Source organism: Gopherus evgoodei, chromosome 6, assembly GCF_007399415.2.
Source record: "Gopherus evgoodei ecotype Sinaloan lineage chromosome 6, rGopEvg1_v1.p, whole genome shotgun sequence".
NCBI classification, from domain to species: Eukaryota; Metazoa; Chordata; order Testudines; family Testudinidae; genus Gopherus; species Gopherus evgoodei.
Window position 1 is genome coordinate 85,479,281 of NC_044327.1, and position 23,057 is coordinate 85,502,337.

The 23,057-nt window shown below is 43.1% G+C and overlaps 1 protein-coding gene across 7 annotated transcripts in view; it reads right to left on the bottom strand.

The window, feature by feature from the left end:
• Positions 1 to 11,710, bottom strand: part of ZFYVE16 (zinc finger FYVE-type containing 16) — a 55,190-nt gene extending 43,480 nt beyond the window's left edge. The window contains exons 1-3 of one of the 7 annotated variants that reach the window (XM_030566089.1): positions 10,980 to 11,710; positions 9,179 to 9,305; positions 7,303 to 7,368 (exon numbers count right to left, since the gene is read on the bottom strand). The gene's annotated coding sequence lies outside the window, so the exon portion shown is untranslated. Of the gene's footprint in view, positions 1 to 968; positions 1,101 to 5,132; positions 5,335 to 7,302; positions 7,369 to 9,178; positions 9,306 to 10,850; positions 10,953 to 10,979 lie in introns of those variants that run through there. The other 6 variants (XM_030566087.1, XM_030566088.1, XM_030566086.1 and 3 more) reach the window with 6 other exon arrangements.
• Between the last annotated feature and the right edge of the window lie 11,347 nt (positions 11,711 to 23,057).

The window sequence follows — 23,057 nt, forward strand, 5'->3', positions numbered from 1 at the left end:
ACAGCAGAGTTTGCTGCGGAGCTGTGCTGCTCAGTTCACGGTAGCTGAAAAACGGCAGGAAATGGTTAGATAAAAGAGTAGATAGAAACGTGAGAGGACACGCGAGGTGGATTCATAGTACCAGGAGACAGGCAGTGCACCGTACTGCACCGTCTGCTGGCAGTATGCTGTCTGCCATAGCTTTCACGGAGGAAGAAGTGAGTAATGACACACACTCAGAAACACCTGCGAGAATGTTTATGCCCCATCATGCACTGGGAGGTTAACCCAGAATTACAATGGGCGCAGGGACTTCAGGAACTATGGGGTAGCTTCCTACAGCACACTGCTCCAACATTCAATGCTAGCCTCGGTACTGTGGACACGCTCAGCCAAATTCACACACTTTAGTGGGGACACACAACACTGAATGTATACAATCGCTTCCGAAAATTCAAATAGAATAAGTTTGAATTAATTTTGTACTGTAGATGTACAGTACAGACTGCAAAGCCTGACTCCCGACCACCTACAGAACACAGAACTCCTCCCAGAACTGGATTAAAGTACATTTTTTAGAAAAAGATTTCTAATCTAATTTTAATGATTCCAAGTGAGGGTGAATCCACTACCTCCCCCGATAAGGTGTTCCAATACTTAATTACTCTCAGAGCCAAGAAGTTGCATCTTATTTCAAGGATGAAGGTGTCCAAATTCAACATTCAGCCACTGGATCTTGTTATGCCTTTGTTTGCAAGACTGAAAATCCCCTTACTATCAGATATCTTTTCCAGGGTATATACCTGTGCACGGTGATCATGTTACCTCTCAAACTGAGTAAATTGAGCTCCTTCAGTTCTGTGTTGCAAAGGTTGTTTACCAGTACTGGATTATTTTTGTAGCCCTCCTAACTCTTTCCATTATTTCCATATCATTTTCTAGAAGTGTGGACACCAGAACAGTTCACAGTATTCGAGTAGCAGTCTTACCTATGCTGTGTACACAAGCATGACCATTTCCTTATTTCTACTTGATATTCCCTTTTTATACATCCAGAGGTCACATTGGCCCTTTTTTGCTGCAGCATTGCACTGAGTGCTCATGATGAGAGTGATCTACAATCATCCCTAAGCTCTTCTATGAGTTACTGCTTTCCATAGCCAGATATATTCCTTGCATTTACCTGTATTAAAAACACATTTTGTTGGATTGTGATCATTTAACCAGACTATTTGTGTCACTTTGTAACAGAAACCTGCCCTTTTTGTTGTTTAGCATTCTACCAATCTTAGTGTTATCTACCAATTTTATCAGCAAAGATTTTATAATTAAACGGAAGTTTGAATTAGAAGGAGGAGGAAAATGAAAGTGCAACTGCTATTTAGATTTATGCACATTTGGAGAATGCACTGAAGTGTATGTGCATAGGTAAGAATCACCAACTCAATTATGTTTGAGTACAATAGTTAAGAAACTTCTTTAATGCAAAGTGTCTCCTTTAGGTTACTATACTCACAGCCATGCATTACTCACTCCAACTGACATGCAGTGTTCAGTGGGCTGTTTGACTTATCAGCTAAACCCTTTATTTCCCCTATAAAACAGGCAGAACATAGACACCAGTAGTGCAAGTGTCCCCAATTGTTTTAACCCCATTCCTTGTCTCCTTTCCTTGCCCATTCATCCAATCATCTGCCTCCGTAACTAACACTGCCAAAAAAAAAAAGAAAGAAAAGAAAAAACAACCACCCAGTTACAAAATAACCACCACATTTGATTTGTGGTCTCCTGGCAAGTAGGAACTTGACTGAGACCACAAACTCATTTCCTACAGGCAATAAGGAGTCTTCAGATGGCAACAACTTTCAGCTGTTACGCATTTGATGTCATTTAGACTATTGACTTGGGGCACAAAGCTTATTTCTATTAATATCTTGAGAAACGTAGTCCAAGACAAAACTACTTTAAGTAAATATTAGTTTATGTTCTGCCTCTTTTAGTTAGTCTATGCATAAAGAAAGTTACAAGAATTGAGGGGAAAATTATATTACCAATACTAGACAGATGGGCCTAGGTGGACACAGGGCCACCTTCTATCCCCAAGTCAGTCTTCATTAGTGTCCATTAACTTCTTGCTTTTCATGATCAATTATTTCACTAGATCACTTTGCACAAATAAAATTTTTAGAAATGTTACATTAAAAAAACTCTGTAGTTTAAACATTCATTTTAGAAGCTGCCACTTCATGTTTAGAACTTTTATTAGAGCTGAGAACCTGTACACTTGCTTTTGGCCTAGTCACAAACAATTTTTCCTCTTATGAAAAGGGATATAAATGATCAGACCTACAGGCATCAGCTCACCACTACTGATGGGGGTTGGGCACAAACTTCTGCCAAGAATAGGTTATTCCATAGTTGCCCACTGTGGGCTTTCTTGTACCTTACTCTGAAGCACCTCATACTGGCCACTATGAAACAGGGTACTGGACTAGAACTCTGGTCTGACCCAGTATGGCAATTCTTATGTTTCTATACTATTAAGCCTTCAAGAATAAAATATTAATACTGCCTTAAAACATTACTTAAAAATGTACTTTTATATGCACACTAATAAAATTACTGAAGAGCTTTATGAACATTGACTTTCAGTATCAGAGTTTAGAGTGTCATTATATTATGCAGCACCTAACACTGCAACCCACATACAAAACCCTTGTAATTCAGACATATGATGTCACCTATGAATTATGAATAAAGTAATTATATTCAAGCTGCAGAATGGGGAAGCTGTTGGAGAAAGACAAGTCATATCTGAATTTTATCTTAATTTTCTTCTGGGACTCTAGTCAATATATTAGCCACTCAGGCTTCAGTCTCCAGGATTAGGGTTCTGGAAAACTGCCAGTGGAATTACAGCCCTATAACTAAGTTACCCATTTACTGTAACTGATTTCTTGAACATCTTTTATTATATTATATATATGTTAAAAATACAGTAAGCAATGTATCTAATTCTACAGCTCCTGATGTTCAACATTTTTTAAAAATTCTATGTTCAGAGTATTTTAAAAGGCAAGACAGGAATAGATAGCTTTAAACAACTGTTTTATCTTTTATTAGAGCTTGAATTTGTGTTTCTGTGACAAAAAGATACTTTGGAAAAATAATTAAAATCTTGTAACTCAACTATTTACAGCTCAGCCAAATATTCACATTAAATAGAAAGGAAATAACAAATAAGATGTTTTTCATTAATGGCTGCTCACCTCCTGAAGAAAGATTAATAGGATTTGTACATTTTACTGATTAAAAAAAATGTAAGGGGGTACTGAGGCAGAGTGAAGAGATTAAAGAATTCCTCAGGCAAATCTTTGTCAATCTACATTTTTTCTTAGAGCATAAACCTTTCTGGGGCAAGGACTGTCCTCCTTTGTATTTGGACAGCACCAGGCATAACGAGGACCTGACCCTTATTGATGCTCCTTGACACTACCAGAATAGAAACAAATATTTATCCCTAATTGGTTGTGGAAGACTGCTGCTGAACACAACATAACATACGCCTCCCTTAGGGGGCTGAATGCATTACAACTTTGGATCACTCCTAGCCTCCACTAGAACGGATTGAAAGAGGCAGAAAGAATCTGGTAGGATGAAAAGCTGCCTGAGTTTGGGAGGGGAGATTTGTGGTAGGTATGCATGTGAATTTTTTAATATTTTTTTTTGGTGGGGGAAGCTTGTATAAAAGTCCCACTTGTACTGAAGTTGTGAGGAGCCTGCATGCATAGGTGGATTCTACCTGTGTTTGTGTACTTGCTTGATTATGAAAAGAACACTGTAGAGAGAAAGATTGTCGGAGCATGCAGAAGAAAATCATGTGTGGTTTGTGACTGGGAAAGAAATGGATGAAAGTTTTTGGAGGGGACGGGGGAGACCTAAGATGAAACTGAGGATAGTAATAGAGAAATCCGGAATTGAGAATACAAGGTAATAAAGGAATAAAAAAGTTGAGGTAGGAGACTAGAAACTTGGAGGGAGGGAAGACGAGCGTACAACAAAGGAGATGACAGACAAGAAGAGACTTGAGAAAATAGACTGAAAAGAGAAAAATAGACAACAGAAGAAAAGAACATAGAATGGAGATAAAGTAAATTTTTACTTACAGAAAAAGGTGGGTGCAAAGTGAGCCAATAACCAACTCAAATATGCTATAACAGAAATTTACCAGGGCCAGCCCCAGCTGTTTAGGCTGCCTGTCTCCCAATTTTATTTTTAGGTCAAACAAAATTCTCTCCTAATCTCCACACAACTTTTTTCTGTAGCTGCTTCTAAAAGCACCCCAGTTTTTGAAAAATACGGTGGTCACTTTATAGACAACAGTCCTCCAAAGAAAACCCAGCTATTGCAGAAAGTTGTGCTGGCAATTGAGTATTGGGTGCTCTTTCCTTTAAGCCAGTACTCAACTCCCTGCATGATATTGGGCAAGAGGAGCTATATGGCTGGAGATGTTTTTAAGATGAGAAATACGTCTGAGGCCCTCACTACCCCTGATCAATCCCATAACATCTTAAGAAGAGAGGGAGCTAATGCTCCAAGTGCCCAAAATCTCCAGTGCCCAAAATCTAACTAAAATAACTACATTCTGAATATGTAAATTTCCCCTACCTTTTGAATCAGGGGGTTTATTTCCTCCCAAATTTCCCCTCCTGAAAAAATTTATGTAGTGCTGTCAGCACCAAACAGATGGCACATTTCATCCAAGAGGTGGCTAAATGATCATATACTATAACTATGTCAGTTTGTGGCATTTCCTAGTGATGTATTTAGTGGCAGCAATATTTCATGACAAAAGAATTTTACTTTTATAGCATTCATAACAATTGCCTGACTGTTTATGGTAAGCAACCACAAGACACTGTATGAATTATTTGTATTTTTATTCTTAAAAAAAAAAAAAAAAAAACTTGTGAAGGTTGTGTTTTGTTTTGTTTTTTTAAGTTCACAATGAACAGGGCCCCTAGGCACAAGAGGACTTTTTGTTTAGGACAAGGATGGTGAAGGCGCCTCCTGACTGTTCAGAGTAGACAAAAAGTATTTTGAAAAAAAAAGAAATCTGCCTCTCAAGAGCAAGATCCTTACATTTTACTTACCAAGGTGAATGAATGGTATGGGAGCACGTGAACACAGATGGATAGACAGGGTGTTCAATTTCAGGGTAAAAAGAAAGTCTGATATTTTAGGTTCTTTATAAACGCTTACGGTTTCATGTTAGCACACACTTAGAAACTGGATTCCAATACTGACTTCCAATCATTATTTTACATTTGTGTATTCTGCAATTAGAGGATAAAGATGCCTTAGAGGATTATTTTTTTCAACAACATTTTATTTTTATTAAGGTACCATATTTATGCCTGTAAAATTATTTAAAAAAAACTTGTATACTATTTGAAGGTTATGAAAAATCTCTTCTTTGGTCCTTCAAGAGTCTATATTCAAAAGCCTGAGAGAACATATAGCACCATTCTGCTCTATGACATTTGATACCCGTTCAAAAGGTAGCGCTTTCACAGTACGTTGCTCGAACACTAGCATGATGACACTTTTCAAAGAAAAAAGTTTCATACAATAGGGATTGCACATTGGGTTGTAGCAGTTCAAGCAAGACTCAAGGTACGTCTACAGTGCAATAAAAAACCCACAGCACCAGGGCTTGGGCTTTGAGACTATAAAATTATAATATAACCATTCAGACTTGGACTGAAGCCCAGGCTCTAAGACCCTCCCCTCTTGCAGAGATTCAGAGCCTGACTCCAGCTCAAGCCTGAACATCTACACAGCAATTTTATAGCCTCACAGTCTCCCCCCTCCTCCCCCTGCAAGCCTGAGTCAGTTGACTCAAGCCAGTCACAGGTCTTTTATAGCAGTGTATACATACTCTCAGTTGTCTGTCACTGAGCATGTGCCACCACCTCAAGAGTGAAGGGGGGGGTGTTAAATATTTGTGAACTGGAAGGTTGGCAGTTGTAACCTACAGATGGCCGTCTCTCACAAATTTTAAGGGGGACAAGATGGGTGAGGTATTCTCTTTTATTGGACCAACTTCTCTTCATAAAAGAGGGAAGCTTTCGATGCTACACAGAGCTCTTCTTGAGGTCTGGGTAAGGTACTCAGTTGTCACAGATAAATACAACGTTGAACAGATAGTTTAGCAAAAGTAGTTAACACATATTCTAAGGGACCATTCAAGGTGAAGTGGCCCATTAACATCACTGCAGTCAAAGGACAAAAAGGAGGGTTAGTGGGTTACAGATTGTTGGAATAAGCCATAAATCCAATGTCTTTATTAACACCATGATTTTTAGTGTCTCGCAAAATTATAAATTTAAGGTTCCAGGCTCATCTTTTCAAAGTCTTGTGCAGTTTTCCTTTAAGGATGAGGACTGAAAGATCAGATAGCATCATCAATCAATCTGTGAAAAGTGTTTACCCACAGATGATCTGCTGTTTTGTTTTTAATCATTTCCTGTGAGAGTTCTTTTGAGAGCATAATGATCATCTGGTTTCATCCACATAGTTGTTACTGGGGCATTTAGTGCATTGGGTGATGAGGTACACCACATATTGGCACGAATCTTAAAAGATGTGTCATGCAGGGTGCTGATCATTGTAGCAGTGGAGATATGAATGCAGGTTCTGCATCTGCTGTTCTGGCAGAATCAGATTTGTAACCCACTAACCCCCTTTTTAGACATGTGACTACAGAAGTGTTAACAGGCCACTTCACTTTGAATGGTCCATTATGTTTCTGTATTGGAGTTTACATGAATTACTCAAAGTTCTGTATTATTATGCCTAGTAAGGAGTCCAAAAACATTTCCTGGATCTTTTTTGTTATCTGCATTGTTACAGACATATTTGCTTACAGGTACACCTCTACCTCGATATGATGATGTCCTCAGGAGCCAAAAAATCTTACCATGTTATAGGTGAAACTGTGTTATATTGAACGTGCTTTGATCCACCGGCGTGCGCAGTCCCGCCCCCCCCAGAGCACTGCTTTACCGCGTTATATCCAAATTTGTGTTATATTGGGTAGTGTTATATCAAGGTAGAGGTGTATTTTTAAATAAATTACCAAAATAATTGAAACTAGCATGATTATATTGTGTTTGAAAAATAAAATACGCAGAATTTTGCAGAATTTTTAAATATTGCGCACACAATTTAAAATTTTTTTTTAACTTTCACTCTCCCAGGAGTAAAAGATGTTTTACACAGTTAAAGACTGTATGGCCTACGTCTAGCCTACTGACTCACAAGGACTTTGCAGTTATTTATCCTTGGGTGACAGTCAACTCCTGCAGCAGAATAAGTAGGAACCCCCTTTAAAAAAAAAAAAAAAAAAAGGCTGATCATGAATGTTTCCAAGGAAATATTTACCAAACAGGTCTTTCTTCCAGTTATCAATCTATGCATTTTGTAGCACTGTTATAATTGGGCCTACAAATTTACCCTAACACTGAGCATAGCTGTAAGCAGTGAGCAAAAGTTTATAAAATGTCAACAACAAAAGTTAAAGTGAAAATGTATGAAAGGGAGACAAACACTGAATGAATCCAAGAAAAAAAGGCCTACTGATACAACTCATGTTAACTTATGTTAAGATCACGTGTGGTTAAAAAAAGTAACTTGGGATTAGAAATCAGTGAATCAAAATTTGGTGTGTCAGAAATTAAGCCTAACCGGTGGACAAAATAATGAGAAGACAAGCTATTCCACCAATCACTCCCCTTTTGGAATCATTAGAGAAAGACTCTGGGGAGAAAAACTGACTACTGAAGTGAGCTTCACGATCAGGCTGCCATCCCCATCATCTTCAGGGCCTTTGTTATCCTACTGAGAGATGTCTTCACCAGATCAGGCCAGAGAGGGATCCAGATGACATCCCTATCTCTGCCGGCTCTGGCTGAATCCCAATCACCACCTGGGATGTGAGATATTGTCAAACTCCCCACCCATTTGTGTTTTCTTCTCCTTCTCAATTTACTAACCTCCTCCTTTTTCCTTCTGTTTACTAAGAGTCTATATTAGCTGGCCAAGACTGTATATTTTGCAACACTGCTGTGACCAGAAAGAGGCAACTAAACGCACTGCCCTAAACTCATATCAGCATTGGGCTGTTTGCCAGGGCTGTGCCTGTTTTTTTTTTCCAGTAGTGATGTTGCAAGTGAGAGTCAACACCAGAGAGAAAAGCTGTTTTTTCTACTTCTGCTGGTCTTTCCTGTCCTCTTGTGTGTTTGTTGTGTTTTGTCTTAAAGGAAATGTGCTCGAACAACAGCTCCAGTTATTTCAACTAACTTATCTTTTCCTCAAAGAGACACAGTTTTTAGCATATATACTACCATCTAAAACAGTGGTTCTCAAAGCCGGTCTGCCACTTGTTCAGGAAAAGCCGCTGGCGGGCCAAGCCAGTTTGTTTACCTGCCAGTCCGCAGGTTCGGCAAGCACATCCCTCAGCCCACGCCGCTTCCCACAGCCCCCATTGGCCTGGAGCAGTGAACCGCAACCAGTGAGAGCCATGACTGGCCAAACCTGCAGATGCAGCAGGTAAACAAACTGGCCAGGCCTGCCAAGGGCTTTCCCTGAACAAGCGGTGGACTGGCTTTGAGAACCACTGATCTAAAAAACAGTCAAACTAGGGAATTTTTCCTTCTAAAAACTCTCTTCAGTTAAAAGGAAAGGCAAGATGGGATGTTGTTAAAAGCAAGCCTTCATACCTTACATTCCAAATCCTTTAACTGGTTTTCCTTCTTTTCTGTATCTTTAATAAACGGTTACAAGAATTTTTAATGGTATTTGCACCATGGTACTAAGCAGGCTGATGTCTCTCTAAACCAAGTGCTGAACCTTGTTTAAAACTGTTTAATGTTGAGCAGTGACTGGTTTATGCTAACATCTTTCATTCCTTAGGCCTGTTTATTCTATCTAAATTAATGTAACAGCACCTATATGGTACCTATGGGAGATAAGGGTGTTCGCTAATGTATATAAAGAAAAGTGGAATGCACTTTTAGATGTAAACATTTGGTCTACTTGGAAATAAACCCACCATAAAACCTTAAACTTACCCCAACATTTTACGACTAGCCCTCAATTTAATGTAGTAGAAAACAATCATCATACAAAAACTTACCTGGGGGAGGGAGTGACCAGCATGTCCCTACAGTTCCCGACCTAGGCAGAGGGACCAAGGCGCCCTGCATCTGCTGTCCCTGCTTGCAGACACCACCACCGCAGCTCCCATTGGCTGCGTGTGATTCCTGGTCAATGAGAGATGCTGAGCCAGACCTTGTGGTGAGGGCAGCACCCGCAGCCTCCCTGGCCTTCTCTCCCCCCTTAAGAGCTGCAGGGACACACAAAGCCAGGTAGGGAGCCTGCCAGCCCTCCCCACTCAGTGCCAGCAAGAGTCCCCGGCCACACACCACTGTCCCCCCACCAAGCCACACACCCAGCATATACAGCACCCCTAGACCACACCTCAGAGTACCTGTGGCCCCCCAACCCAAGTTTTAGTTAAGGGTATATAGTACAAGTCATGGACAGGTCACGGGCTGTGAATTTTTGTCCTAGACTTTTACTAAAAATACTCATGACTAAAACGTAGCCTTAATTTTAAGACAGCATGATTTGTATAGACTAAAAAAATACTTGTACCGCTCATGCTGCTTCACATATACATTGTTAACTAAATCATTCAGTTGTGGGTCAATTGTACTCACTAGTCTATTTTGAGCAAACCAATCAAAATAAAGCAAAACATCAGTTTATACTGCTCCAATAAAGCAACTGAAAAACAATGTTCTGCTTTCTATGGTATGGCAGTAAACACAATTCAATAACCTGACTTCTTGAGAGTAATCACCTATATTACACAGTGCCTGTGGAGTGCAAATTGCTTCAATCCAAGTTAAAGATGTCTAAAAAAAAAACAGCTGGTCTCCACAATAACGATTTGCAAACAAAGTACCAGTTGCCAATATTTAAGGGTGGTGCTGGGTTTGTCAACCCATTTTACTCCACCCCATCCATGGATTTTCAAAGGATGTAATAATTTACATCATATCTGCCTAGATTAGATAGAAACTTTCTGCCATAAGGAGTTTACTTTCTACATTTCTAAAATTTCTCTTTCCAATTTATAAAATACCTTGCACATCTAGCAAGCTATACAGATAATGATTTCCATGACTACTCAAAAGTCTTTGTTACTAAAGTATAAGAAATACCGTGGCAGAGACTAGAAGAAACTATGCTCTGCAAAAGGAACAGCCAAAAGAAGCTAAACGTGTTCAGAGATCACTCATTTTACACCCTCACTGGACAGAAAGTTAGTTTCTAAATACAGTATGAAAGAGAAGCCAGCTGAGACTCAGAGGAGACAGAGAGAAGAAAGAGCAGGAAACATTATACTGTGATCCCGCAGCAGTCAGGAGTCTCCCTGTACTGGGAACATTCAAGAGTCTCCACAAAGGAGGAAGGAAGAGCTGTGGGGCAGGGGGGCAGGGCTTGGTTTAAGCTAGGGATGGAAAGCGGCACACACCAGAGAGGGACAATGAATCCCAGGGGCGTCCACCAATTGGGACAGCTTTCCAGGGCCTCTTGCAAGCCCAACAACAGAAGTACAGTGGTTTGCGAAGAGCCTCGCCCCCAAATCCTCCACCACCAGATTCCAGGGACCCCTAATCTCGGGCCGGTGGGTAGATAAGCCACCCTCCCCCCATACCTCGCTCACGCCAGGAACTAACCCTGCCCCCCAATACCCTCCTCATCCCGGGCGGAAGGGGGCGGAACTCCCGTCTCCTCACCCCGCCGCCCCGAAGAGGGTGCTCGGCCCACGGACGCGGCGCGACTCCGCGATGGGCTTCTTCGCCGCGCCTCGGGTGAAGGGGCCGGGTCCCGCCTCCTGTGCCTCCCTTGGGCGCCACCTCGCTCACCTCATAGGCGCCCCTCCCCGCTGGCTCCGGGACGGCGGCCCCGCACAGAGCGACACCCACCACACCTCAGCCGCTTGTTTGCGTTTTCACGGGACTCGCTCAGGTTTCTCCGCGCATGCGCAGAGCCTAGTTCTCCTTGGCCCGACGGAGGCTGCGGCCATTCCTTGGAAATTCCTTTCTGCGCCTGCGCAGAATCCTCCACTTCCCTTGTGGGGCGTCTTGGCTGCTGGGGGTGAGTTCCTCGAGAGCCTCCTGCTGCATGGGGCAAGGCGGCGTCCAGGGATCCAGCCCCACCCCGCCCCGAGGGCACAGAAGGCGCTGAAGAGCTGGAAAGCTGAACGGCTGGAATCCAATAGCAAAATCATCCTTCAGGTCCAAATTCGCTGCTGGCCGGTAGCTGGCTCCAGGCGGGTCCCCGCGCAGATCTCACACCGTTTAGTTAAAATAGCATTAATCTGTTTAGTGACTGATTTCAGTGTGTCTACACTGCAGTCAGCACCGGTTTCGCTACCTTAGTGGGCAAAATGTCAGTACAAGTTTTGTGTGAAAAGAAATCCTCAGTTCTTGTCGCACCTCCTCAGATTGCAGCAGTTTCAGTCTAAATTATGCACCAAAATCTACTTTAAAGGACTCTTCCGGTTGCAAAAACAAAACACTCAGATATTAAGAATTGCCGACGGGTGGCTCTAGGTATTTTGCTGCCCCAAGCACGGCAGACAGGCTGCCTGTGGCGGCTTGCCTGCTGGAGGTCCCCGGTCCTGCGGATTCGGTGGCAACCTGCGGGAGGTCTGCGGGACCAGCGGACCCTCCGCAGGCATGCCACCCTCGCGGCGACCGGCAAAGCGCCCCCTGCTTGCAGCCCCAGGCATGCGCTTGGCATGCTAATGCCTGGAGCTGCCCCTGATTGCTAGACTCAAGGTTGTCTGTGCACCTTTATTTTGTTCCCCTTGTGTGAATGTAGGATTGCCCACTTTCTAATGGCACAAAACCGAACACCCTAGCCCCGTCCCTTCCCTAGAGGCCCCATCCCCACTCACTGCCCTCCCCGATCCTCACTCACTTTCACTGGGCTGGTGTAGGGGGTTGTTGTGCAGGAGAGGGTGAGGGCTCCAGCTGAGGGTGCAGGCTCTGGGCTGGGGGGAGGGAGTTGGGATGCAGGAAGGGGCTTGTCCCTTTATAGGGACAGTCCTGATATTTGAGGCTTTTTTTTTATATTGGCTCCTATTACCACCACCACCCCCCGCCCCCCCTTCCTGATTTCTCACACTTGCTATCTGGTCACCCTAGAAGGGACTGGAGGGTGGGGTCGAGGGATTTGAAATGTGGGAGGGTGCTGCGGGTTGAGGCCAGGGGTTGATGTGTGGGAGCATAGGCGCCAACTCCGTAGGTGCTCTGGGGGTTGGAGCACCCATGGAGAAAAAGTGGTGGGTGCTCTGCACCCTCTGGCAGCTCCCCGCACCATCCCAGCTCACCTCTGCCTCCTCCACTGAGTGCCCCTTCGCTGCTTCTCCCCCTAGCTCTCAGCACTTGCTGCCGCAAAACAGCTGTTTCGAGTCGGCGAGCACTGGGAGAAGGGGGAACTTGGGGAACAGGTGGGGCCAGGGTGGAGATTTGGGGAAGAGGTCTAACGGGGAGGGAGGGGGCAGAGTTGGGGCGGGAACTTTGGGGAAGGGGTTGGAATGGGGTGGGGGAGGAGTGGAGTTGTGGGGGTCGAGCACCCACCGGTGACAGGAAAAGTTGGCGCCTATGTGTGGGAGGGAGTATGGGCTCTGGGCTGGGGTGCAGGCTCTGGGGTGTGGCTGGGTATGAGGGATTTGGGATCCAGGCTGGGGGTGGGGCTGAGGGATTCGGTGTGCAGGAGGGGGCTGCAGGTTGAGGCCAGGGGTTGGAGTGTAGGAGGGGTTACAGGCTCTGGGCTGGGGCCAGGGACGAAGGTTTTGGATGCAGGAGGGGGCTCCGGGTGTGGGGAGGCTTAGGGCAGCGAGTTGGGGCATGGGCTTACCTCAGGCGGCTCCTGGTCAGCAGTGCATCGAGGTTAAGGCAGGCTTCCTGCCTGTCCTGGTTCCGTACTGCGCCCCAGAAGCAGTCAGGAGCAGGTCCAGCTCCTAGGTCGGGGGGTGGGGTGGCAGGAGGCTCCACAGGCTGTTCTTGCCTGCTGGCACCGCCCCCAGCTCCCATTGGCATGGTTCCTGGCCGGTAGAAATGTGAAGCCAGTGCTCAGGGTGGGATGGGGGGTGCAGATCAGCACCTTCCCCTTCCTCCCCACACCTCCCACCTGCCACAATCAGCTGTTTCGAGGCATGCAGGAGGCTCTAAAGGGGACAGAGCAAGGACACAGCATGCTTGGGGAAGGGGGCAGAACTGGGTGGGAAGAGGCGGGGTGGGACTTTGGGGGAAGGAATAGACAGGGCCACCCTTGGGGGGTAATTTGCCCCGGGCCCCGCAGGGGCCCCCATGAGAATATAGTATTCTATAGTATTGCAACTTTTTTTAATGGAAGTGCCTCTAAAATTTCTTTGCCCCAGATCCCCTGAATCCTCTGAGCGGCCCTGGGAGTAGAGTAGGGGCAGGGCCTTGGGCAGAGACAGGCATCGAGCACCACCCAGCACTTTGGAAAGTCAGCACCTGTGCTGGTAGGTTTTAATCTTTCAAAACCCACAATTGGGTTTTCTCTGTGTTACAGATATTTCTCTGTCTTAGATCCTGAGCAGAACAAAGGCATAACCTGTTTCTTTGTATAGTTTTGATCTTGGCCTTGTGTAACAGGTAATCATCAGACAAAGGCCCTCTCCTCACTCAGTAGCTTCAAAGGCTGGGTGTTTGCACAACTGGAGCTGAGTAATTTGCATTCACCTCTCCCTAGGGATTCCCCAGGAGATCCACTTCACACTTATTATCCCATAAGTCCATACTTGTCTGGCACATTTTTAATATAGTCTTTTGAAATCCCAGGCCTCACATCACATCTCTCCTCTAGAGAAGTTACATACAATCCCAGCACACAATAATACATAAATTTAGTGCAATGAGATTTTTCCAAAGACACTGCAGGATATTCCCATGTCTGTTACAATGAGCACCATGGAAAAGCCCATGAGAAAATTAATAATTCTATCTTCAGAGCAGGATTTGTGTAATATGCAGTAAATAAGACAGAAGTAAATGAGTCCATCCATTTAATAACGAAATATTAAATGGATGGCCTCGTTTACTTATGTCTTATTTTCTGCATATTATGCTGTCATAAATATAAAGGGAAGGGTAATGACCTTTTTGTATACAGTACTCTAAAATGCCTCTTTGGAAATGCTTGGAGATGGAGTTAGAGCTGTAATGGCCAGCTGCCCCAAGAACCCCAACAGATTACAGTTCATAGCACCGGGGTCACACCAAAGGTCCTCAGCCCAGATACCTCCCATGTACCTTCAAAGCGAAGGAAAACTGTGAGTATGGGTGGAAAAAAAGTTACAGCATGAAGGGACACTGGAGCACAAGTGTCAGCTATCCACCAATCCTTAGGGGACCCCAACTTAATCAACCCAGAGGTCCAAGTGACAATTCAACCCTTCAAGTCAAACTCCTTTGACTCCCCTACAGCCAAGTTGCCTGTCCAGTACAAGTGCTGGTCAGGATTGTGGACTTATGCAGTCTATGATGACTATCCCATTCCCATGCTGCTGGGGGAAGACTTGGCCAGTCATGTGAAGCTAGCAAAGAGGATGGGAATGATGACCCGCAGCCAGGCTAAACAAGCTGTCACACCCAGCTCTGTTCCTGAAACTTCTACAAGGGCCCAGTCCGTATTACCAGAGACTCAGACTGAGGTGGTGGAACCGGACCCCATGCCAATGTCTGCAACAGCAGTAGTGGATCCAATCACAAAGACCCAGCCAGAGACAGTCCCAGAACCGGAACCGGCGAAGCAACCAGCACCAGAACCATTGCCAGCACTGAATCCAGCAGCTGCAACCCTGTCTGCAACCCCAGCACCAGAGGGCACCACCAAGGCTGCACTGGCAGCATCAGATAAACATATGCAAGAGGCTTAGCCGGAGCCTGAACCCCAACATAGTGCACCAGTGGTTCACAGTCAACAGAAACAGATCCATCCCCAACATTGCTTCCAGAGGGATCAAGCCCAAGTCCACAATCCAATGAGGAACTGATGTCTCCAGCATCAAGGGAACAGTTCCAGGCCAAGCAGAAAGCAGATGAAAGCCTCCAGAGAGGTTGGACGGCAGCGCAAAGCAAACTCACCACCTCTCAGCTCTTCTACTCGATCCAGGGAATTAAAGATTTGTCAGTTTACAGCCCAGGGAGGAGATGATGCTAGGTGGCCTGAAGGTGTCTACTACGAAGAAAAAAGTAATGGTGGCATGGAAGAGGTGAACCTCTCCATGACCCTTGGGCATATGCAGCGACAGCAGATCAAGAAGCTGTGTACTAGCTACGCACCGATGTTGTCAGCCATCCCAGGACGGACTGAATGGGCATACCACTCCATTGACACAGGTAATGCTCATCCAATTAGAGCCCAACGTTATCGGGTGTCTCCTCAAGTTAAAACTCCTATAAAATGGGAAATCCAGAATATTCTACAGATGGGTGTAGTCCGCCCCTCTGACAGTTCGTGGGCATCTCAAGTGGTTCTAGTTCCCAAACCAGATGGGGAGATACGTTTTTGTGTGGACTATTGTAAGGTAAATGCTGTAACTCGCCCAGACAATTATCCAGTGCCACGCACAGACGTGCTATTGGAGAAACTACCTTAGACTTAACCAAGGGGTACTGGCAGGTACCACTAGATGAATCCGCCAAGGGAAGGTCAGTCTTTATCACCCATGTCAGGCTGTGTGAATTTAATGTGCTCTCTTTCAGGCTGCAAAATGCACCCACCACCTACCAAAAACTTGTAGATGGTCTCCTAACAGAATTGGGAGAATATGCAGTTGCCTATGTTGATGATGTGACCATTTTTTCAAATTCATGGGCAGAACACCTGGAGCATCTCCAAAAAGTCTTTGAGCGCATAAGGGAGGCAAGACTAACTGTTAAGGCTAAGAAGTGTCAAATAGGCATAAACAGAGTAACTTATCTTGAACACCAGGTGGGTCAAGGAACTATCAACCCCCTACAGGCCAAAGTGGAAGCTATCCAAAAGTGGCCTGTCCCAAAATCAAAGAAACAGGTCCAATCCTTCTTAGTCTCAGATATTACAGGCCATTTGTATTGCACTACAGCCAAATCGCCACCCCACTGACAGACCTAACCAAAAAGAAACAGCCAAATGCAGTTCAGTGAACTGAAGTGTGTCGGAAGGTCTTTAATCAGCTTAAAGCGACACTCATCTCTGACCTGTGCTAAGGGTCCCAGACTTTAACAAACCATTCCTAGTAACTACAGATGCATCCGAGCGTGGTGTGGGAGCAATCTTAATGCAGGAAGAACCAAATCAGTAATTCCACCCTGTTGTGTTTCTCAGCAAAAAACTGTCTGAGAGGGAAAGCCTCTGGTCAATCAGCGAAAAGGAATGTTACGCCATTGTGTATGTGCTGGAAAAGCTATGCCCATACGTTTGGGGAAAGGCGTTTCCACCTGAAAAACAACCGTGCTGCGCTGAAGTGGCTTCATATCATCAAAGAAAATAACAAAAAACTTCTTTGGTGGAGTATAGCTCTCCAAGATTTTAATTTTGAAATACAACACATTTCAAGAGCATCTAACAAAGTGGCTGATGCACTCTCCCGTGGGAGTTTCCCAGAATCAACTGCTTAAAATTGTCCTTGAAATGTGAAAAATATTGTTAGTGTTTATATAGTCAGTAGTATATCTAAAGGTACATGTGTCTTCTTAACTCTGTTTTCTCCTAGAGCTCCAGGAAGAAATCACAGGCAGTGTGGAACCAGCTGTCCAGCACTATCTGTGATTTGGGGGGCATGTCATAAATATAAAGGGAAGGTGTCATAAACAGATAGCTAAGGGTTAATGTCTCTTTCACCTGAAGCACCTGACCAGAGGACCAATCAGGAAACCGGATTTTTTCAACTTTGGGTGGAGGGAATTTTGTGTCTGAGGTCTTTGTCTGTCTGCCTGCTTTCTCTGAGCTTTGGAGAAGTAGTTTCTGCTTTCTAATCTTCTGTTTCTAAGTGTAAGGACAAAGAGATCAGATAGTAAGTTATATGGTTTCTTTTCTTTGGTATTTGCATGAATATAAGTGCTGGAGTGCTTTGATTTGTATTCTTTTTGAATAAGGCTGTTTATTCATATTTCTTTTAAGCAATTAACCCTGTATTTGTCACCTTAATACAGAGAGACCATTTGTATGTATTTTTCTTTTTTTTTTTATATAAAGCTTTCTTTTTAAAACCTGTTAAAGTTTTCTTTACTGGGAAATTTCAGGGAAATTGAGTCTGTACTCACCAGGGAATTGATGGGAGGAAGAAATCAGGGGGAGATCTGTGTGTGTTGGATTTGCTAGCCTGATTTTGCATTCCCTCTGGGTGAAGAGGAAAGTGCTTTTGTTTCCAGGACTGGGAACGGAAAGGGGGAGTCACTCTGTTTGGATTCACAGAGCTTGTGTCTGTGTATCTCTCCAGGAGCACCTGGAGGGGGGAAGGGAAAAAGGATTATTTCCCTTTGTTGTGAGACTCAAGGGATTTGGGTCTTGGGGTCCCCAGGGAAGGTTTTTCAGGGGGACCAGAGTGCCCCAAAACACTCTAATTTTTTGGGTGGTGGCAGCAAGTACCAGGTCCAAGCTGGTAACTAAGCTTGGAGGTTTTCATGCTAACCCCCATATTTTGGACGCTAAGGTCCAAATCTGGGACTAGAGTTATGATAGAAGGGTAACCACCTTTTCTGTATACAGTATTGTAAAATCCCTCCTGGCCAGAGACACAAAATCCTCTTACCTGTAAAGGGTTAAGAAGCTCAAGTAACCTGGCTGGCACCTGACCAAAAGGACCAATAAGGGGACAAGATACTTTCAAATCTGGGAGTGGGGAGAGAGGCTTTGTTCTGTCTGTTCTGTTTGGCTTTTGCCAAGACAGATCAAGGAAGCAAGCAATCCAACTCCTATAGAGTTAGTAAGTATTTAGCAAGGAAATGCGTTAGATTATCTTTTGTTTTGGCTTGTGAATTTCTCTGTGCTGGGGGCGGATGTGTATTCCTGTTTTCTTCTTTTTGTAACTTTAAGGTTTTACCTAGAGGAAAATCCTCTGTGTTTTGAATGTGATTGCCTGCGATATTATCTTCCATTCTAATCTTACAGAGGTACTCCTTTTACCTTTTTTCTTTCTAATAAAGTTCTGTTTTTTTTTAAGAATGTGATTGGGTTTTTTAGTATTCTAAAAAACCCAAGGCTGGTCTGTGCTCATCTTGTTTATTCTCAAGCCTCCCCAAGAAAGGGGGTGTAAGGCTTGGGGGGATATTTTGGGGAAATAGGATTCCAAGTGGTCCTTTCCATGATTCTTTGTTTGAATCTCTTGGTGGTGGCAGTGTTTACCTAATCCAAGGTACAAGGGAAAATTTGTGCCTTGGGGAAGTTTTATCCTAAACTGGTAAAAATAAGCTTAGGGAGTCTTTCCTGCGGGTCCCCACATCTGTACCCTAAAGTTCAGAATGGGGAGGGAACCCTTACATATACAAATCCTGCTCTGAAGATAGAGTTATTAATTTCCTCATGGGCTTTTCCATGGTGCTCATTGTAACGGATATGGGAATTTCCTATGAGTAGTATCCATTCTGTGCACTGAATAAGTCAAGAGTCCTGTAGAAAAAATAAGATGTGATTATGGAATTAAAGACTATCATAATGTATACACGCAAGGAGGATGAATTAAGGTTGTACAGGTAACCTTCCATCATTGGCTTCCTTGTACCACTCTGTCTTAATCCTATCTTGAAGCAAACACCGTATGAAATAAGGATATTTTTTTCAGGGGAAAGGCGAACTTAAATTGATAGTTGGTAACAGTGTCAGTTATTAAGCTTTTGAAAAGTAGTAATTTGGCCAATAGTAATTTAAAGAGATTGACACACACACACCTGCACTCCAGTCAGTCACCTTAACACCTTTCATTCATAATGGCCCTGTTCCACACTTGAGATTGTGACCTTAAATTGGAAGACTGCATCTGAATGCTACCATCTCTTCTCCCCCCACACAAGAATTATCATTTATATTTTAGCTATCATAACCAAACCTTACCAAAAGAATATTCTACAACTATTAGACTGATTTTTGTCAAAACCTCTGAACATATTCTCTTATTTTTAAAGACCTTTAGCAGAAGGCACCACTCAGCATGCCATCTGCTTGCAGCCTACGCTCTTGTGGAGCTAAGAGAGGTACATTTAATATTTTTTGCAAGATCCACTTTACAATGCTTCAAGGTCACAGATACTTTTGTACTGCTTACAAACAATACCATTATGATTTATATAGAACTTTTGATCTCCATGGAACTTTACAAGTGGCCAATTTCTCAAAGGTGAAAACAACCATGAGCCAGATCAGCTGGGAGGAAAAATTTCATCAGAAAAATGTGAAGGATAATTGGGAGTCATTTAAGAACACCTTCTTAGATGCTAAAAACAACACAATCCCACACTCAGGAAGGCCATACTGGTTAAAAAAAACTGACCTGGTATAGAGGGGAAGTGAAAGAAGCTATAAAAATGATACTAACAAATGGAAGAAGGGGGAGGTTGATAGTCATGAATATAAATCAGAACTTAGGAATTATAGAAAATTGATAAGGGAAGCAGAGGGACACAATAAGCCCCACAGAGGGAGAATATTTGTCTAAGTTCTCTGGTTTGATAGGAAATCAATGCTAGACCCAAGAGGGAAGAGAAGAGGGCAAATGGCCTGCAAAGACAGAAATTGCCACAAGGGTGTATGTGTGTGCAGAGATGGAGCCTATCATTAGCCATTGCATTAGTTGCTTTATAAACACTTAAATAAGACTGTCCCTACTAGAGCTGGTCAAATAACTCTTTTTTCAAGGACAGGTCCAAAAAACTCAGAATTTTGGTTTGGTTTGGATGGAACTGAAACAGCAGTATTTCATGATTCAGAAGCTGGAAAAATGTCATTTAGCCAGCAGTTAGGGCACGCAACTAGAAGTGGGGAGAGGTGGCTTAAAGTCCCTATTGCAGAGCAGAAATTAAAATCTTGCATCTTCCACATGCTAGGTTGAGTAGCCTAACTACATGTGTACAGGGTATACTTGAATAGTCATTAGTCCGGAGAGGAAGTGCCACTTTAGTTCAATATCTAGGGCATGCATCTCAGGGGGATCTCGGATTCCAGTCCCCCCTGCACTATTTGTATGTACAAAGTGGAACAGGTTGTTGAAAGATTGAGACTGATCTCCCAAGAGACTAGCCTATAGCTTGGTAGGTCAGGTACTCAACAAACACAGGGGGAAACTGGGTTCAAGTCTCTGCACTGCTCAAATGTCAGATGAATGCCTGATCTGAACATTATAAGAAGGGGCAGTGTCACTGCAAACAGGTCTGGTGCCTAAGTCTCTTTGTGAACCCAGCCTGAAAAATCAAAACAAGTGTCAAAACTGTTCATTTAGATATTTCTGATTCTTATTTATTTTCTAAACTTGGACTGAAACAATTTGCTGAAATTGACACAAATTTGCAAAATATTTTGGTTGACCCAGATCTGCCTTCTTTGTTTGAAAAGAGTTTCAGACAAAAAATGTCACCCACCTTTAGTCCCTATCCCAGCAAGCTTAGAGTCTTAGATAATGAAAAGATGCAAAAGTGGAAGAAACAGACAAAAGGAAGGTACAAAGAGCACAGAAGGATGAATGAAAACACCATGCACAGCAAACACCAGTGCCCAAGGCCCAGTGAGATTGCTGTCCCAATCTGTCCATGCAGAAATAAAAAAAGCCATGAAAAACGCTTTTGAGGTACTTTCCCTCATGTAAGGTGATCACATTCAGAGACTGAGAAATAGATGTTTTGTCTATTTATTTTACACCTTTGCCTCTTTTTATGTAGTTATATATATTTTTTTCAGATAAATGGCAGAACACCATGTATTCTGATTCCTTGGCCACACAATTTGCTGCTGATGGCACTCTTTGCTTCAGAATTGTGATCGAGCATCTAGATGACTCTTCAAAAAAGTACTTAGGCTCAGGGCTTAAATACTCATAGAATATTTCCCACTTCTTCTCCCTCTCCCCCATGCTTTAAAAACTCTAGGGGAGTTGAAAATATTTACCAGATCTCTGTTTCAGACAGTGCAGGCTGAATTTAAGCCCTGCTTAGGCTTTATTATGAGGATAACTTTCCAAATGTGAATTAAAGTGTAAACTGATGCGGTACTGTCACCAGCCAGCCTGAAACAAGTGAATGTCCCCCACTTATCTCAAGGGACTGTAAATGTACATTTTCATTTGTTGTTGGACACACTGAGCTAGCTGTGGTAAGAGTTCAAGTCACCTCTGCCTCTGAACACTATTTCTTGCGGAAGCAGGAGCAGGGCCGGCTCCAGGGTTTTTGCCACCACAAAAAGAAAAAAAAAGCCACGATCGCGATCAGCTCCACTGCCACTGCTTCAGTCTTCAGCAGCAATTCGGCGGCTGGTCCTTCGCTCCGAGAGGGAGAGAGGGACCCGCCACCGAATTCCTGGACATGCCGCCCCGCATGGTTGGCCACCCCAAGCAGCTGCTTGCTGGGCTGGTGCCTGGAGCCAGCCCTGAGCCAGAGGGAGGGGCAAATTTTCATAGTAGGTACTGCTAGTGCACTCTCATTAGTGGATGATATTATGGAGTCTGTGATTTTTTTTTTTTTTTAAACACTGCACCTGAAAGCAACCATTTTAGGGATATTTTTTATAAACCTGGAAAATAAATAACGAACATAATATGTCAAACTAGGGCTTCGTCTACACTACACCGCTTTTAGAGACATGGCCGTGTCGCTAAAACTCAGGTAGTGTAAAAGCTATTTGTTGACACCTTAGCCAACAAAATACTTCCACCCCCTACGAGTGGGGTTCATGTGTTCAACAGGAGAGCGTGCCTGCCAACAATGAGCGGTTTACACTGCCACGGCAAATCATTGGTCTTTCGGGGGGTGGAGAGGGGAGGATGATTCTTGAAATACTTGTGAATGACAAAAATTTTGTTGTTCAGTTGGCAGTGTAGATAAAGCCTTAGTCACTATAGAATGAGTAATTAAGGAAAAAATGTAAACATTTAATAAACTTGCTACACAAGAAAAAAAAGTTTTATGGTCTGTTTTTCAGAGGTGCTCAGCAACCCAATACTGTCAACAGAAGCACCTTTGTAAAGTTAGGCCACTACTATATGAAGACTCCATCTAATGTACACATGTATGTACTGCCTGCATCACTACAGTGCTGACTGATATAATACAGAATTTTATACTCAAATTAAAAATATATTTATTTTTGTAAATTTTACAATTATCATACATGAAATGTTTGCGCCAGCATTTAAAACAATTTTAGAGAGGAAAAAAAGATGGGTAAAGAATAACTACAACACTGTTTAAGGATATTGCATTTCACATTTGGACTAATAAAAGTATTTTAATTCGTGTGCAACTGATATTTTGCAGAAATAAAGTCACCATTGATCTGTCCAGAAAGCACCAATTGTATGTTGACTCAGCAAAGTACACTTTTCTTATAGATTTCCTGATTTAGAAGATATAGTTAAAACAGTGCTCCTGTAGAACTGAAAATGTAAAGATAAACACAGCCATAAATTAACTGACAAGGTACAGAGTTCATTCAAAAAATCCCAAAGGTGTATTTTTCTTAAATTCATAGATTCCATTGACAACCATGTCATTCTTAAGTTACTGGAGTTTATTGGAATTTTGTTAATTATAATTTAAAAAGAAAGTAGTCTTTGCTTAGTATAGTCATAGATATAAAGACGTGTATTCCTAAATAAAAATTGAAGAGGATGTAACTAGAAGCAGTCCAATAGTAGTAAAACATTTAAATATTATAGCTTATATTTTATTTATATAAAATCTCAATATATGTTTAAGTTTCAAAAATATTATTCTCTCTGG